Source organism: Malania oleifera, chromosome 12 (genome assembly GCF_029873635.1).
Source record: "Malania oleifera isolate guangnan ecotype guangnan chromosome 12, ASM2987363v1, whole genome shotgun sequence".
NCBI classification, from domain to species: domain Eukaryota; kingdom Viridiplantae; phylum Streptophyta; class Magnoliopsida; order Santalales; family Ximeniaceae; genus Malania; species Malania oleifera.
The window spans coordinates 17,395,306-17,414,137 of record NC_080428.1 but is presented as its reverse complement, the minus strand read 5'-3'; positions in this window follow the sequence as shown (position 1 = coordinate 17,414,137).

Sequence of the window (18,832 nt, the reverse complement as noted above, 5' to 3'; positions counted from 1 at the left end):
ATATATAGCCACACGGTTCGGTTGACACATAGAGGGTTTGGTCGACCGAAATGCAATAAATGCAGCACAAACTGTGTCTGGTCGGTCGATTGTGGCATAGTCTGGTCAACTAAAACTTAAGTTGACTTTTCAATTCGCACGGTTCGGTCGACCAATTGATTTTGTTCTTAAAAGGGGAATGGTAGTCCAAATGACATTCGGTTTTCGGTTCAGTCGGCTAGTAGTAGATCGAAGTGGGTTTGGTCGACCGATGACCTAAAGTATGAACTCGATGGTCGACCAAACTAGGTCAAAGTCAATGGTACGGTCGACCAAAGTCATCAGGGCATGCAGATATGGTCGATCGAACTCAGTCAACAATGCAATTTTGTCTTGATTTTGACTTATTCCTTGTTTTACAAGAATAACCAATGGCATTTCAAATAAGGTGGGATCTATTGTAATTATTTCTCTGAAGTTCTTAGTACACAAGTTGTGAAGGCATATACTAAGTTTTCATATTTTGAGCATAAACCACCTCCCAAGCCTATTGTCATTACTACCCCCTAAATCTAATTCTAGGGTATAAGGAGAAAAAAATAACTAACTATGTAATTTCAATTTGAATCCATTTTTCCTAGCTTCTAAGAGATTTGCCTTCAGAATCACCCACATCATTTTCCCATCTAAATTTCTGGCGCTTCTAGATGGACAAGTGAACTGAATGTGCCACATCATTTTACAAGATAAGCAAGTTTTGTATATGTGTGAAGGATAATGCTTATTTATTCTGTTTTTTCTAGATGAGTCATTTTTATGACAATGAGACTTATAATATAAACCCTTTTTGAAAATATTATTTCTTTTGACTCCTAGAGGTTTTATAGAACAAATCTTCTCACTTGCAACCTTGGATGTTGATTCAAAATCATTTTCCATTTTTATTTTTAGGCAAGTGATTTTCAAGACCTTCCTAATTTTTCTCTTTTCAAGGATGGCATGATATTCATTTAAATCTCCAAATTGTTTAGCCAACCTTTTGTTTTCCTTTTTCAAGATTTTCTTCTGTTTAGACACCCTAACTAGAAATTTGTGCATTTTAAATGAGGTCTTTTCTAGTTCTATGAAGGAAGGCATACATCCAACAGAAAATTCAATACATGATTCATCATAAGATATATAATAACATTTACATGAATCATTGCATGCTTTGTCAACAACATGATCATAAGGAATATCAAATGATTCATCATATGACACAATACAACATTCAGTATAAGAATCATCACATGCATCATTGCACGAATTAGTAAATAAGGTAGAGTAAGAGTCATATACCTATTAATGTTATTACCTTATGATTTACCACTTCCAAATCATTTGAGTTTGACACTATTGAAGTGGTGGTTTCCTTCTCCCGAGACTGTCCATATTTCTTTTCAAGCTCTTCCCATATATCTTTTGCATTATTCCATGCCATAATTTTATGAAAAATATTAGTACTTAAAGCACAGTATAATATGTCCATGGCATATGAATTCGCATGCATGAACTTAAAATCATTTTCATCTAAGGGCGTATGTATTCCATTAACAATCACCTACCATGCCATCCAATTCATAGATTTTATGAAAATGATCATTCTAATTTTCTAGTGGGTTTAATTTACACCACTGAATAATGGAGGGGAAGGGATAATTAAAGTAAGATCTTATACACCAATGGCACTAGATTTAAACGTTTTTTTTTTTTTTGAAAAAAAAAAAATAAATAAATAAATTGAAATGGCTCAATTTGGGATAATTAGAGTAAGATCTTGTTTAATTAGTCTATCAACACACAACAATATGTGTATCTATATGTATATATGTGAGTAAGTGAGACTTTTGATCCAAGTTAATATATTCACAATATGAATAGTCAAAGAGTCTCTGCAACCCTAAGCAAATATCACAACTGTATTTTTCAAATATCAAGCACAAAGGATATTAGGGTTTTAGCTTGCTAAAAATATTTTTTATCAAAACTCAAAGCAAGCTTATGAAACTTGTGATAAGGATGCAAGTTCTTAAGCAGATGTAGAGTTTTCCCAAACAATGTTCATGAATGAAAACACGATGGGAAAAATTTAGCTTACTCTCAAAAATCAATACACAATCAAAAGAAAATATGGGAGAGTTTAAGCTTGTGAGTACTATGAGATTTGCTCATCAAAATACACACTCAACCTAGCTTCGAAGTGCAAACAATATGCAAGTGAAGAAGGTGAGGAAATATAATCTTTCTTAAAGATATAATCCAAAGTATAAGAGAAAGAGTTTTAAACAATATGCTTTGTAAAAATTTTTAGTATGAAAGAATTAGCAACAAAGGATTATGAGAGAAAAATTTTGCTAATCAAAGTGCAAATCTAGGCAAATGAGGGAGTATATATAGGATTCCCAAAAAATGTGACCGTTGGGGATATCAAGGGTATTTTGAAAATTGTTTAATTATGTTTTGTGAAAATTAACCTTGTTTTACCTCGGTAAAAATTTTGGCAGCGTGAGAGGTTCGGTCAACCATATTCAAGGTTTGGTCGACCACTCTAACAAGTTCGGTTGACCGTGGAAATTTTGAACTGAAGATATGGTTGATCGTCTCAAGACAATTTTGAACCCTTCATAGGTTCGGTCGACCAAGATAAAGAATGGCTGGCTACTCATCTAGGTATTGTCCACCATGGCTAAAATGAACTACACATTTGGTCATCCGAATAGTTAAGGGGTCAAACGCATTCCGGTTTGGTTGACCAAGGAAGAAACATTCATTTTAGAACAGTCGACCACGTGAAGTCAACATGTTGACTTCTTATTAGTTCGATCGACCAAGGCTTTTACACTGCCCGGGGTTCGATCAACTGAGGCTTAGTCAACACTTTGACCATTCTGCCAATAGAGTGTTTGCTCGACTAAGCTAGTTATTACTAATTTGGTTTAGTCGATCGAGGCTATTAAAAACGTAAATTTGACCATAAGATTTATCCTTATTTGTATAAATGTGATTTTTGAGCTTAAGAGATTTATGTGCATGGGGTCCCAAGATCAACCTTTGGCCTCTTGAGCTTACATAACCATTATGCATGTAATTCATTAAACCACAGACCATTATTACAGACCCAAAATATGAAACAAAATGCATTACAATAGAAATTGTTAGCTTTGGTGTATTCCTAAGAGGAGGTGAACTGGGTATTTAAAAAAAATTATCGCCTAGGTCAATTGGTTTAACGACAGTATTATACAACCCAGGGTCTTTCTATATACACTTAAACCCAAATGCACAGATAATGTGCAGAAATTAAATCATGCGCTATATCATAAACGTGCAGGAAATAAAGTGCTGAGACTATAAAGTACAAGCACGATATGTTTTCGAGGTTCGACCAACTGTGCCTACGTCCCTGCCTCTAGCTCACAAGCCCGAGGATTCCACTAACGCTCACTTAATGGGTGGAGCGGCACCAGTTACAACTAGGTCAATTCAAGGGGCTGAGCTCAACCAACACGCCTTACCAAGATGGCGTACCTATCTTTCCTAACCGGGTCTAAGTTAGTTCGGGACTATTCAACAGGGCTAGTCTCCCTCTTCAGGCCCATGCTTGGAATACAACAAATTTGAAATACAATGTTTGCATACAAGGAGATGCTTCTTACACAAGATGATATGTACCAATATAATCAACATACTACCAAATGATAAGATATAATAAGCTCAGTGTAGCCTTAGTGTCTACTCTCAAAATTAATGTCAATAATAAAATTAGTACATGAGAGTGTATGTGATAGGATCTTTGTGTCAAAATAATATTCTCAATCAAAAAGCACTAGAAAATATCACAAGTATACTTCAAATATCTCGACAGAAGTTTTTATCAAAATAAACCACAAAAGATATTCAACAATGGTTCGTAAAATAGTTATTTGAGCTTTGTATTAAAATGATAATCTCGATCAAGGTATAGCAACAAAGATCTTTTAGCACTAAAGAAAATATTTCAAAATATATATTTCTCAAATATAAACAAAAGAGATATTTTGAAAATGATTTGTAAAATATTTTAGCAATCAGAATCCAATTTGAACTCCTTGAGTATTGCAATGACAATGCAAAACTCAACGGCTCAAAGAAGTATTCCTTGGGAAGACTTATTAACAAAGTCTCTTAGGGAAACTTCAAGCTTAGCTCTCTAATAAAATAATTTAAATTAAAAAGAACAAGAGAGAGCTTAAGCCTAATGAGAAGAATACTCAATCACACTTACAAAGAGATTTAAGCAATAAAATCTGGTAAGAATGAGTGTAGGAGGCTCAAAAATGAGTATAGGAGATTTTTGAATTTCAAAGGATTTTTCCTAATTAAGATTGCTAATTGGGTGCTAATCTTTTCAAATGAGGGGTTATATATAGACTACCCCATAATTATAACTGTCCAGGAAACACAGAGTATTATTAGCAATGTTTTAAAACGCGTTAGAAAAAATTATCCCTATTTAAAAACCTTAACCACTGTAAAAATAATGTCCAACCAGAGAGCACCGGTCGATCGAATATGAGGTTCGGTTGACCAAGTGACCAAGTTCGGTCGACCGGGAGAAATTTGAACTGAGAGTTTGGACGACCGGACAAAGGGTTGCAAGGCGATTATTCCATTTCCGCACAGTTCAGTTGACTGGGACACTTTGAACAAAGAAGTTTGGTCGACCAGATAGTTGGGACATGTCCTGAGGACCTTCGGTTGACCAGGGTGTTGAAGTGTTTTCCTGGTCGGTCGACCGAAAGGTCAAAGTGTTGACCCCAGGAGTTTGGTCGATTAGGTGGTTAGCTTAAGCAATAGGTGCGGTCGACCAAATGGTCAAACTGTTGACCTAGAGAGAGTTTAGTCGACCGGGTGGCTTGAACTGGTAGGGTTTGGTCGACGGTGCTATGGTCAAACTATTGACTTAGACCAATTTGGTCGATCGAGGGATATAGTGCTTGAAAAGTACGGTTGATCAAACATGTATTTTTCGTACATTTAGGTTCAAGTCCCTTATACATAAACCCTATTTATGTGAGCATATATATTTAATGCATTCATGAATGTCCTAGGGTCATTCTAGGTTTTTTTGAGGACACCGAAAAAATCTGGCGTTGGTCAACCGAAGCCCTACGGTCATTTGGTTTCCCTATGATCATTTGAGCTTATCTACCCTATCATACAGGTAAGACATTGATTATTATAGACCATTTTCCCTAATTAGTATTACAAACCCAAATTGAATAATAATGAATTACAACACAAAATGATCTTTAGGGTCTTCATGCTATTCTTCATGTGCCATCAAAGTATCTGCTAATATAGTCCTGCACACAAATTTGATAGCCATCAATTACTAGTATTTGTCATTCTCAAAATCGGGATATGACCCATTGGGTCAATAGAAATGAATATGTCTCTACTTTTTCCTTGCTTCTGACTTCATGGAATATGCCAAAGTGAGAGGTAAGTCATGTCTTGGCTTCCATGTTCTCTTGCCCTTATGTGTGTGATGAATATTATGCCTATTCATGTACTAAATACAAACAAAAGATACTTTCAGTTTTTCATTATCAAAACCAGGAATCGGACTCAAAAAGTCAACAAATTTAAAATCATACATATAGATTATAACTTGCAAGAATTAAAGAGGTGGGGAAGAAAAGCAGAACACCAAGTTTTTTTTACAAGGTTTGACAAGTAGCCTATGTCCTTGCCTCAAGCAACTCAATGTGAGGATTTCATTTCCTACTTCGTTGAACTAGTGAAGCACCCCTTTTTCTATTCAAGGTGGAGATCCCTCTCAAAGGAGAACAAGCTCTTGCTAGGCAATGATTCAACAACCCTAAATTGTCAAAGTTTACACAGCAGCAATGTAGAAATTCAAACAAGATAATCACTCTCAGTTAGAGCAAAATTTGTACAAAATACCGCGCAATATACTTCAGATAATCAATATCATAGTGAAGCTCACGAGAAATCTAAAGTATTTTGATTAAAGAATGAAGATTTAACAAGAACTAATCATAATATAAGCTTAGGGATTTCACCAAAGACTCTCAGCAGTTTTTCAAAAAGTATGATACGAGTATAACAAAATTTGAATTGTATGTGAGAGTTGAGTTGCCCTAAAATGTGAAAACATAATCCTTATATAGAGTAGAAAAGTTTCTTACCATTTCCCCATGTTTTCTCTAAGTTTGGAAACTCAATTAATTGAATTCAGAAAGAAATCAATGCTTTAGGATAGTTTAAAACATCAAATTTAGTTTCCTGATCCATAAGGTCAGACACCTGAGCTTATTTAAAATAGCACATAAGAACAGTCAGTAGCAGGTTAGTCACCTGATCTCGATGGTTCAGTCACTTGATCCCATTCTATTCTTTCATTAACACTGGCAGTAGCATATTAGTCGCCTGACCACTATGCGTCTTAGTGTTTTTCAAATTTTAATTCCAATAATTAAATTGGTAACTTGGAAAACTTATTTTAGACCTTATGAAAAAATTTTCCATGTTTTAAAACAGGTCTCCAAGTCCAGAATGAATCATAAGAGCTTCAACTTCAATATTGAGCATAAAGTACTTACATAAGACTTAACAAGATAAACCATCTAAGTTCCTAAGTCTTCATGTTGTATATCTTCAATAATCATCTAAGCTTTGATCAATTCTTCAATATACTTCATATTCCTCATGACTTGTAGCTTTAAGTCTAAGCATTAACAAATTTCTTCAAGAAGAATTGCTTGACTTCATAAAATACTTAAGTCCTGAAACTTAACTTAAAAACACGCTTACTAACCTTGATTTGTTATCATCAAAATGAGATAAAGCCTTGTTAGGCCAACATGTTTGTTGAATTTTTGAGTCCTATTCTTTTTTTATAATGAAAAATCACAACATCTCATTTGTGCATTAAGTGTATGAACATGTTTATGTTTCTATAAGCACAAATGACTGATGCAAAATGGAAGCCATGAAGCACATAAACGATCACATTCTTGGCATATTCCATGAGAATCAAAAGAGCAAAAGCTTAAAGACCTATTTTTTTCAATTGTATTGTTTATAGGTTTCAATTGTGCATGTATTTCATTTGATTTAAATTGAAACTCACCATTGACCTTATATTGACATTAAGATCTCCAAATTTACATGAAAACCCTGTTTACTAAAAATGATTAACATATACAAAAGGTTTGAAATGGTTTTGAAATTAAAACTAGTCAAAAACTCTTTTTTATAAAGGGGCTAGTTGGCTAGATCATAAAGCCCAGTCGATCGGACTTCATACAAGGATGATCTGGCATATTAGATCACATACCTAGCTGACTGAACCACGCTAAAAGGGAAATCGCCCCTTGGCCGGTCGACCAGGCCTTAGGTTGATCAATTGGATCTCTCAGGTTGAGTCTCTTTGAGCTCCAATCGGTCATAAAAATTGAAATAAATTATTATTATAATACCCAACGACCATATAATGGCTATAATTGAAATTTGCCTATAAATACCTAGCCATTTCAATTGGAGAAGGTTAGAGAATTATATTGAAAGCATACTTTAACATTCTTTGATTCTTGTTTATATTTATACTCATTCTTGAATATCAAATTGAAATTTCTCCTACTTTCTTTTTGAAAATGCTTTTCGAAGAAAATCTTTTGGGTTGTTCAAGAAAGCTTTGAGCATATAGTCACTCATATATACTTGCCTCAAAAGCTTCATTTTCTTGATATTTCAAATGTAAAATCTTGTGAAAATCATTTTCCATGCTCTCATTAACTTGCAAATCATTTTTGAGAGAAATCCTTATACTCTATCAAGCTTCATATTTCAAATAAGTTGATAGTGCATTTAGAAAATTTTTCATTGTACAAATTAGATATAGAAGGAGTATTTCATTGTACGGAAAACCTATTTTCAAATCATCTCTTTGCAGTTCAGGTTGTGAATCATGCCAAGTGAGGGTATATCACCTAGAAAGGTATCTCTATCTAGAAGGAGGGATTATGGTGTAAACCGTACCAAGCAGGGGGATATTTCTTGGAGGGGTGGCTCTGCCTATAACGAGTGGACTAAACAAAGGCATATTATTTGGAGGGGAGGCTCCGATTATAAGGAGTGTTGTATAAGGTGGATCCGCCTTGTTTGAAGGAGTGTTATAATGGAAATCCTCGGGTGGTTTGGTTGAGGTGAGGATGTAGGCAGTTATAGTCGAACCTCATAAAAATCTCGGTGTCGTTCTCTTTCTCCCTTATCTCATTTATATTTCTGCACATGTATGATTGCATATTTATTGTTTTTATTATTTTACATACATGCCTTTAATTTTGATTGGTATATTATTTGTGAATTGGTTGAATAATTAGAATTTTTTTTTAAATATCCAATTCACCCCCCTCTTGGGATTACACCAATCCTTACAATTGGTATCAGAGCCTGGTTACAATAAGCTTAACCATTTTTGTACAAAGATTGCATGGCTCATATTAGTGTATTCCCATTTTGTGAAGGTCAATCCTTTACAAGGCCTCCATTGTTTTGTGGTGTAGATTACATCACTTGGAAACAAAGAATGATCATATTATTCAAATAGTGGATTGCAGGGCTTGGAAAGTGACCGATCAAGGGAACTATATCCCAATGAAAATTTTTTAAAATGTAGAGTTTCCCAAACTAGAAAATGAAGTGAATGAACATGATATAAATATAATGCAAATCAATTCTAGTGCCATGAACATGTTTTATCGTGGTTTAGATACTAAAATTTTCAAAGAAATCATGACATATCAAAGTGCTTAGGCTATTAAGGAGAAACCCCATAATAGGTAAGGAGAAACTGAGAAAGAAAAGGCAACCACTCCAAATGATTCGAGCTCAAAAGATCAAGAAGGAGAAAAATGTTGCTGTTGAGTTAGATGTAATCCCAAGAGGGGAGGGGGGGTGAATTGATTATTTTAAAATTCGTTGAATCTATTTACCACTTAATCCCTACTTGTATATTTAGCAATGAGTTCTTATTACCTAATTAATTGTGTGCAATGTTATTCAACCTACACATGCAAGATGAACAATTTAAATGTAGTGCTGAAAGTAAAGAGTAAAGGGAAGAGAGAAGAAAAACGCGGTTTTTACGAGGTTCGGCCAACTTGGTCCACGTCCTTGCCTTGAGTAACCACTTAAGGATTTCACTAAAATTCTTGCTCCTTAAATTGGGACGGAGCTTCCCTTACAATCCACTTCTTACAAGAGGCACAACTCCCTCCTACCCCGTTGCTTACAAGAGATACAACTCTCTTCTCAAACACGGGTTCACACACCGAACCGTGAATACAATAGAATCTGTAAAAACACTCAAAAATGCGTCCAAACGAAAGCTCGTAAGTACAATTCAAATTCCTAATACATTAACTTATGATATAACTTAAAGCTCAGAATGTATGAAACGATATAATCATTTATGTATGATATGCTTTAACACACAAATCCTTTTTTATCAATTCACCCAAAAATGTTTGTATAAAAAAACCAATTATTTGGAGATCTTATAATAGATCTTTGAATATAAATATAACTTTGTAGATTGCAAAGATGCTAAACACACTTTGTCAAACAAACAATATTTCTCTAAATATTTCAAACTCAATGTGATCTTGATAATATTGACTTAATGTGTGTGTGTGTGTGTGTGTGTGTGTGTGTGTGTGTATGTATCTCTAAGATGATAATGCCAAAGATCAACAAAAAATATTTGATCTTCAAAAAATATCTTCCAATATGTATATAGATAGTTATGCACTTCTAAGGGTATATGTATATTCAAATAGTTTAGATGTATTCAAAAATATCAGCCTTAAACTAAGAATACATTTGAATAAAGAAACTTTAATCAATGGTCAAATACAAAACTTTCTCAAGTATTGCGTTTGTCAAAAACGATCATTATATGAATGCGAAAACTCAATATCAAGCTTCTCTAAAGATATCAAAACAGATGGTGATATGAGATTCTCTAACAAAACTAAATGTAATAACCAAACCTCAAACCAAGTTGAAGCACAAAATGTATAATAGAATTCCCTTTAAATTTTCTGAGGTGATTTGCCCAAAGATGATGTGTAGAAACTAGAGCATAGGCAAACATACAGCAATCAGCTCAAGTATCTCAGTTTTCTTTTCAATAGGATATGTTCTTTGCTTTACGTTGATCTTCTTGTGTTTAGCTTACGTACTAGGGTTTAGATATTCATTATATATTGTGTCTTACCCTTAGAATTGATCTCAACCACTAGATCAATAAGATGGCTTGCATGTTTGATAAATAAAAATTACACTTTTAATCTTTCCCGCAAGTTCAGATGACTGAGGTCAAGAGCCCAGAAGACTGAAGTCATTTTTTCCTTCAAAAAAATAGCCTGGACATAGGGTTAGACGACCGAGGTCAAGGGTCAGACGACCGAAGTGTCAAGTTCAGACGACTGAGGTCAAGGTTCAGTCATCTGAGGTGCTTCTGCCAGTTTCTATTTTTCACCCATAAATCTTCAGACGACTGAACTTATTCTTCAAACGTCTGAGGAAATTCTTTAGTCAACTGAACTTAAAGTTCAGTCATCCGAAGTTCCCAATTTTTGCATATTTTCTTTCCGATTCAAAAATCTATTTTTCTTTCTTTCTTAGCTCTATAATAAAAAAATTTTCCAGGGTTTTAACATTATTTCTAAGTCCATGAATGTTCCCTAATGATGTTCATGAAATGCATGAGTCCTAAAAGCATTTTAAGGTATATGTTGAGCCTCAAATTAAGTCATACGAAAATGTAAATACATGAGGTCTAAGTTCCCATTCCCAAGATATGCTTGAACTTCGCCACTTGCATCTTGATTCTCATGCTCTTTGAGTTCCATTAATCTTGCCAAGATATGTGCGTTTTACTTTAAGGCTTCCATGGCTAGTTATCATTCCGTGCATGTTTAATATTGTTCTTGTTCACAAAATCAGCGTATAGATCAAATACCAAGTGATTTGTCATTATCAAAATGGGATTAGACTCATAGAGTCAACAATCTCCCCATTTTTTATGATGACAAATGCACTAGCAAAAATATATATAATGGGCTACACCAAATAAGGCTCCCCCTCAATTAATGCATCAAATATTCAATGAATGACAATATGCTCATGATGTTTCAACAATTTTTGTTATTATACTTCTCCCTCTTTTGCACAATTAGTTTTCCCAATAGTTTTTGCTCTTGATATTTCTCCCTAACACAAAGTATTAATGTTCGCTCCTTTTTATCGATCTCTTTTATTTATGCTTTTTCTCTTGATTTCTATTATTTTTGCTCCCAATTTTCTCCCCCTTCGGACATCAACAAAAAGGTGTAAAATGATAAAACATGAGAAGGCGTACCCTTATGTTCTTCTTCCTTTAGAAATCTTAAGGTTTTAAACATCCATTAAGTAAAAATAGTTCCTTCTCATGTTTTTTGACATCAACTATCCCCTTTGCTAATGCATAAATTTCAAAGATTACATGAGGATACCAAATGTTGATTAAATGTTATGTCAAAATTTTTTATACCAATTGTGGATTAATGTAATACCAAAAATTTGATTAAAATGATACCAAGTGATTGCATCGTAAGTGACGTTGCTTCCCCTGAATTATATCATCTAACATAATTCTAGGCAACCTCTCTGTAAAGACCCGAAAAATTAAAATGATTAAAATAATTAAAAATAATAATAAATAAAATAATAAATGAACAGATAAAATGAATAGTATGGAAAAAAAATAAAAATAAAATATATATGAAATAAAATGAAATTAGACTAATTATTAATTAGTTAATTAATCGAATATTATTTTATTGAATTAATAAATTAATTAAACGTTAATAAATTAATTAAGTAATTTATATGATGGGTATATATATATATATATATATATGTATGTATATATATATATATATATAGATATATGGTTAAAGTAATAAGTATATATATATAATATAAAATAATATAAAGATAGAATTAAGTGAATTGGATTTCAATTTGAAATCCAATTCAATGTCAGATTCATCCCCCCCCCCTCTCTGCAATTGCTCCTGCTGCTTTTGCTTCCTGCGTACAGCCCGCTCATCTCCGTCTCCGTCTCTCTCATTCTCTCAATTACTCGATGAGTTTGCGACGGATCGGGAAACAGAAGGTACCGTTGGAATCTTGGTTCCGCTGCCGACATTTCTATTGGAGCATATTTTTCATGGGAATGGGTTAGACACTGCTCCTAAGAAAAGGTAATTTTTTTCCATTTTCTCAATTTTGCTGTTAATATGTGGTTAAACCAACGAACGGACACCACCACGGGGTCCTAGTCATCGTCATCATCATTTTGGTGTATGTAATTTTCCAATTGGGGTTTTCTAAGCCCTACTCCAAAGCGAGAGTGGGATTTGAGAATTTGGCTAGATTTAAGGGTATTATTATTTATTTAGGAATTATGGCCTTAGGAAATATTTAAATAATATTTTATTCAGGAATAATTTATTGGAATTAGGAATTTAATTTCAGGGTCCGAGTGAGCGCCTTAGGTATTTTTCGGAGTCCCTGTTGGCATAGTTCAATAAACCAAGTAAGGGAAAAAATAGATATTAAATCAGAATTTTTATGAATTTAATGGAAAAATAAATTATGTTATATGTACGTGTATATATTTCAGTGTGGGTAAAATGTCAACTATTTAAATTATATTTTTTTCCAAGTTTAGGGCTGTTTATTATATATGTATATGCGAAAATGAATTGATGAAAGTGAGAAATATTTTCAGGATAATTAAATAAGAAATAAAAGGTATTTTCAGTATATAAACATTAAATGTTAGTTGGCTTATTTTACAGGCAGTGTATGAATTTTATTGCTCAATTGTGTGGCATGAGATTCTGTGCAAATATATGTTAAATGTATGAGATGCAGGCTAAGTAAGTAAAGCAATGAAAATAAAATATGATATGGACAATGTTGCCTGCGTATGTTAAATGCAAGCATGTAAATGTAAGACAAGTGGAAGACAGTCATGTTAGCAAATCTAGCACACTTCTGTGTAGACTAACTGATGACAGCTAAAAGGAGCTGTGTTAGCAGATCTAGCACGTTTCTATGTAAACTAACTGATGATGGCTAAAGACCAGTTGTAGTACGAAGTAATGAAATGAAATGTTATGCAATGAAATGATGATGAAAAGGCAAAGAAATGAAATGACAAAGGTAAATGATGTAAATGGGAAAGAGTCACTTAAAGTGAAACGAATGCAAAGTTAAGTTATAAACAGGAATGAATGTGCATGAATGTATAATGATAGAAAAGAATGATGTATTATGATATTAGAAGTATGTATGTATGTAGAACATGTTACGATTGGGCGAGGCGTACCTTTTGCCTGAGGGTTTGCTAAGTAAGGCGAGTGCACTAGTAGCTACAGATGTGGCAGTAGCCGCATAACATACTAGGGCAGAGGGAACCTACTTGTATGGGCGGGTAGATTTTCCTATCCTTAGGGCCTTTGCCGATAAGCTATTGTTGAATGGTGTGAGTATGAGATTAATTTATCACTTGAGGGCTTACTGAGTAAGGTGAGTGCCCTGGTATCCTTTAACTGCGACCTTTGGGTTGTCAAAAATATCAGAGCAGATGGGTGCTACTTGTATGGGCGGGTAATCACCCCTATCCTCGGGTAATCTTGTGGGTTAAACATTTGCATGTATTTGATTTGGTTCAGGGAATGATTTCAGAAATTATGTTAACAATTTTCAAATGTTAAATAATATGTCATATATAAACTCATGTTGGCCACACACTGTTTTAATATATGGTTTCTTCCCTTACTGAGATGTGTCTCACCCGAATATGAATGTATTTTTTTTTTAGGATTTCCTTGAGATCGAGCTTTGAGAGCTCGAAGTTTTTATAACATTAGTGGAGAATATAAAAAATAAAGGGTATATTTCTATGTTAATTTTGGGATGTACAAAATTTATGTTTTATGTCTTTATGTTTTAAGACTATTGAGTAAGGAATGATTGTGAAAATACTAATTTGTTTTGGGAGTTATGTAGATTTATGAAAATGCAGGTGTTGGATGATTTATTATGGATTATAGTTAGAATTAGTAAACTCTGGTATATTTATATGGAGATTATGATTATGTTTTCCGCTGCGTATGTTATGGATCATGACTTATTTGGAAATATGATCAGGTATAACGCACCGGGCCCGGGTTTAAGGGTTCGGGGCATTTCACTCTCGACTATACATGAGACCTAATTCACGCCTAATTTGAATAAACCTATCCTCCACAAGTGGTTTCATGAATATATCTGCCCATTGTTCATCCATGCATACAAACTCTAGTGTCACATCCCCTTTTTTTGTACATGGTTATGAAGAAGTGATGTTGTATTTCTATGTGCTTAGTTCGTGAATGTAATATGGGATTCTTTGAAATATTTATTGCACTCGTACTATCACATCTAATAGGGATTGTTTCATAACTTAATCCAAAATCCTTCAGTTGTTGCTTCATGTAAAGCGTTTGAGCACAACAACTACCTACCGCTATGTATTCAGCCTCAACTGTTGAAAAAGCAACTGAGTTTTGGTTCTTGGAAAACCAAGAGACTAAGGAATTTCCTAAGAAATAATAAGTACCACTCGTGCTCTTCCTATGTACTTCGCTACCCGAAAAATTAGCATCTGAATAGCTGAGAATCTCAAAAGACGTGTACTTAGGATACCATAATCCAATTTGCATGGTTCCTATCAGGTATCTAAGTATTCGTTTAACAGCTAACAAATGAGACTCTTTTAGTGTAGACTAAAATCTTGTGCACAAATATATGCTAAACATTATATCAGGTCTACTGGCAATCAGGTATAATAAGCTACCAATCATTCCACGATAAAGTTGGATATCTACTGGTATACCTTGTTCATCTTTGTCTAATTTTAATAAAGTGCTCATAGGTGTACCTAGTATTTTTCCATCTTCCATATTAAACTTTTTGAGTGGGTCTCTAATATAATTTGATTGATTTATGAATATTCCATGTTTTTCTTGTTTGATCTGAAGTCCTAGGAAGAAATTTAGTTCACCTATCAAGCTCATCTCAAATTCATTTTGCATGGTATTGACAAATTCATCACACAGTTCTTTATTTGAAGCGCCAAATATGATGCCATCTACATATACTTGCACTAAGAGAATATCATCTTTCTTGGACTTAATGAATAGGGTTGCATCTATCTTTCCTCTTATAAATCCATTTTCTAATAGAAGACCGCTTAGCCTTTCATACCAAGCTCTAGGAGCTTGCTTTAAACTGTACAAGGCTTTTGTCAGTCTATACATGTGATCTGGATTCTTATGGTTTTCAAAGCCTAGAGATTGTTCTACATACACTTCTTTATTTATGTGGCCATTTAAAAATGCGCTTTTGACGTCCATTTGATATAGCATTAAATCCTTAAAAGCTGCATATGCTAAATGCATTCGAATGGCTTCCATTCTAGCTACAGGTGCAAATGTTTCTTCAAAATCTATACCTTCTTCTTGATTATATCCCTGAGCTACTAATCTAGCCTTATTTCTCACAACTATTCCATGTTCATCTTTCTTATTCTTATATATCCATTTAGTTCGAATGATTGATTTATCCTCAAGTTTGGGAACTAGTGTCCATACTTTGTTCCTCTCAAACTGATTTAACTCTTATTGCATGGACAACACCCAAGATTCATCCTCTATAGCTTCACTCACATTCTTAGGTTCTTCTTGAGATAGAAATGCAAAATGACTAATCATGTTCCTAAGAGAGGAGCGAGTGGCTATTACACGTAATGGTTCACCTATTATTTCATCAATGGGATGATTCTTTATATATTTCCATTCTCTATGTGGTTCATTAACCCCATTTTCATTTTGATCAATTTCAATGGATGGTTCATTTTTCTTTGCTGAATCATTCTCAATTGATAGTTGTTCAAATTCCTTATTTAATTCAATTTCATCTTCATCAGTTCTTTTGGAGAAGGGATTTCACTCATCGAACACTACATGAATAGATTCTATGACCATCAATGTTCATTTGTTATATACTCTATAGGCTTTACTATCTAATGCATACCCTGGGACGATGCAATCATCAAATTTCACATCAAACTTTTGTAGGTGTTCATTATTTCTAAGCAAAAAACATTTATAGCCAAAGATATGAAAATATGATGTGTGTGGTCTATGGCCATTCCATAATTCGTAAGGGGTCTTATTAAGAGATAGCCCAATCAATACTCTATTTAGAACATAGCAGGCGGTATTCACTGCCTCAACTCAGAAGTACTTAGGTAATTTATGTTCGTTAAGCATAGTTTTGGCCATTTCTTGTATAGACCTATTTTTCCTTTCAACTACACCATTTTGTTGTGGTGTTCAAGGAGCTGAGAAATTATGGACAATTCCTAATGAATTACAATAGTCTTCCATGCCCTAATTTTGGAATTCTCTACCCCTTTCACTTCTAATTTTAGTGATTGTATATCCCTTTTCATTTTGGATTTTCTTGCACAAGTTTATGAATTTTTCACTTGCTTCATCTTTGTGGCCTAAGAATAGTACCCATGTATATCTTGAAAAGTCATCAACAATGACAAAGGCGTATGATTTTCCTCCTAAGCTCTTAATTGGGTTTGGACCAAATAAGTCAAAGTGTAGCACTTAGAGTGGCCTAGTGGTAGAGATTTCTTTCTTCTTAAAGCTTGTTCTTGCTTGTTTTCCCAGTTGGCATGCATCACAGATTTTATCTTTTACAAATTATCTTAGGCAGCCCCTTAACTAATTCTTTCTTAACAAGTTTTGAGATTAAATCCATGTTTACGTGTCCTAGTCTCCTATGCCAAATCCAGCTAATTTCATTCATAGTAGATAAGCATGTCACGCTCTATGAAGTTAAATTATCAAAGCTTGTGGTATATACATTCTCATGATGCTTAGTAGTGAACAATATCTTATTATCAGTTTTGTGTTCAACAATGCACTCGTCATGTTCAAAAGATACTTTGTAACCTTTATCACATAGTTGGCTTATGCTCAATAAGTTGTGTTTTAAACCTTCAACTAATAAACCATCATCTATAATGAGTGAGGAATCATTACTGACTTTACCTACACATGTGATCCTTTCCTTAGCATTATCTCCAAAAGTAACAAACCCTTCATCCTTGGGTGTGATGGATGTGAACTTCGCTTTATCCCCAGTCATGTGACGTAAGCATCTACTATCCATATACCATCTATCTTTTGAGAATGTTGATCTTAAGCATATCTACAAGACACAATCAAACAACTAGCTTTGGTACCCATATTTTCTTGGGTCTAGGGGGGTTAGTGCTATATTCTCCTTTGACTCTCCATACTTTCTTGATTTTGACATCTTTATTTTTGAAAGGACAGTCGAATTGTATGTGACCCAACCTTCTACATTTAAAGCAGGTAATAATTCTATAATAATTCTTAGTTGTAACTTATGACTTTGACTCTCTTATGAAATAACCCATGTAAAGATGTCTATTCTTTAGATTTTCCTTTCCATTAAAGTCAAGCCCTTCCTTTTCAAGAGAATTTCTTTGAGATCCTAGGAGCTTTTCAAAATTTTTTGGTCCCTCGGCAAATTTACAAATAATTTTAGATTTATCTTTCAAATCCTTTTCTAACTCCTCAATTTTCAAATCTTTATCTTTTATGAAAGATGCATGAGATTCATTTTGGTGTTCAATCAAATTTGAAAGTTCTTTTACTTTTATTTTCAACTAAGAGATTTTCTTTGTTTTCTTCTCAAGCATTTTAATAGAGTATATGTATTCTTGTTTCAGTTTATTAAATGAAATCAATTCATTTTCACTTTTAGACTCACTAGAATAATACGAAAATGATGAAAACGATGATTGTACCTCAAGGTCATCATGTGCCATTAGATACAGATTGGCAATCTCATCGTTGCTGGATTCATATTTTGAACCGCTAGTGCTATGAGTATCTCAGCCGACTTTCAGTGTCTTTTTGTTTTTCTTTGAGGCTTTCACTAGTTTAGGACACTCAGGCTTGATGTGTCCAACTTCTCGGCATTTGTAACATGTTGGTGGATCCTCCTTCTTTTTCTTCATGCTAGGCTCTCCTCTTTCCAATTTAGAGTTCTGAAATTTTTTGTTGAACTTCTTGTTCTTCTTCAAGAACTTCCCAAACTTCTTTGACAGCAAGGCCATGTCATCATCCATTTTGGAATCACTTCCTTCACTTGAATAGCTTGATGATGCCTTAAGTGTAGTGACCTTATTTGCATTGCTTTGCTCAACCTTCCTCTCATTTATTGCCAACTCATAGGTGATGAGCGATCCAATGAGTTCGTCCACCAACATCTATTTGAGATTTCTCCCTTCTGCTATTGCCGTAGCTTTTGCTTCCCACACTAGAGGTAATCCCCTGAGTATTTTCCTGATGAACTCATAAGTAGGGTAAGTCTTTCCAAGTGCATTCAAAGAATTGATGATGTGTGTGAATCTAGTGTACATGGATTGTATAGATTCATCAACTGTCAATTTAAATGCTTCATATTCACTGGTGAGCATGTCTATCCTACTATCCTTGACTTCCTTAGTACCTTCATATGTAACTTCTAATTTTTATCAAATTTCTTTAGCCGAGTTACATGACATTACCCTATTAAATTCATTTATATCTAATGC